The sequence below is a fragment of the Nannospalax galili genome, unplaced genomic scaffold, assembly GCF_000622305.1.
Source record: "Nannospalax galili isolate Female #2095 unplaced genomic scaffold, S.galili_v1.0 scaffold395, whole genome shotgun sequence".
Lineage (NCBI taxonomy): Eukaryota > Metazoa > Chordata > Mammalia > Rodentia > Spalacidae > Nannospalax > Nannospalax galili.
The window spans coordinates 948,516-949,804 of NW_008335527.1; positions in this window are offsets into that span (position 1 = coordinate 948,516).

The following is a 1,289-nucleotide window of genomic DNA, read 5'->3' on the forward strand; positions in this document are numbered from 1 at the left end:
AGGGTGGAGAAGGGAGTGGTATGATCAATTTTAATTTCAATTAATTTTATTGATTTGAGCATTCTGCAATGTCTTGATCATGTTCAAAACATTGCATAATGCTCAAATCAATAAAATTAATTTAGAAAAAAAGCTATGCACGGTGGTGTGTGCTTGTTACCCCAGTGCTAGGGAGGCAGAGGCGGGTGGATCCCTGGAGCTTGCTGGCCAGCTAGCCTAGCCTACTTGGTGAGTTCCAGGCCGGTGACTCTGCCCCCCGCCCCCCAAAAGAAGGCGAACATTGCCTGAAGTCATGAGGGTGTCTTTGGCCTTCATGTACAGGAGTACCTGCGCACACATGTGCACCTAATACATGAACATGCACCCACATATCTTTGCAAAGCAACCCCCTTTGACAATATTTTTGTATTTTATTTAATTAATTAATTTTTTAGTCTTTCTGAGACAGGGTCTCCCTGTAGCCCCAGCTATCCTGGAACTCACTATGTAGACATATTATTTTTATTTTATGTGTATGAGTGTATTGCTTGCATGTAGGTAGGTGCACCTGTCATGCAGTGCCCCTGAAGATCAAAAGAGGGTGTCGGATCTCCTGAAACTGGCGTTGTGGACAGCTGTTAGCTGCCATGTGGGTGCTGGGAATCAAACCCAGGTCCTCTGCAAGAGCAGACAGTGCTCTTAACTGCTGAGCCATCTCTCCAGCTGTCCCCCCCCAACATTATTTAATAGAAGGGATTTCAATCTCAGTGACTGGAAAACCAGCATCTGACCCATGGAGATGCCCTTAGAGCAGTTCAGAAAAATAAACAAGTCAGCTTATCTCTTAGTTGTGCTGTTGAAAGAAAAATGCCTTAAAAAGCCGCTTATGAGGGTGTTGGTTAGTTTTTAGTCAACCTGACAGAAACTAGAGTCCTAGGAAGAGGTAATCTGAATTGAGGAATTTCTTCTTACGGCCATGTCTGTGAGGCATTTTCTCTTTTTTTTCTATTAAGATCGATTCCATGTATTCAAAACATAGGAAAATAATAAGTCTTGCTATAGTTTTTTCTTTGGGACTTTTTAATTTTTTTTAATTGCATGTAATTTAACAAGCTATTACCCTAAACTACTAAATACAACACCAAGAAAAATTTTAGATTTAGAAATTTTGGCAAGAAATAACCCAACTAGAAAGACATACACCAAAACAAATTAAAAAAAAAAAAAACAGTTCTTCAGTTTATTCAGAAATTTCTATGAAGCCGAATGACAAACTGTTGCAGGAAAAAAAAAAAAAAAAACACCCGGGC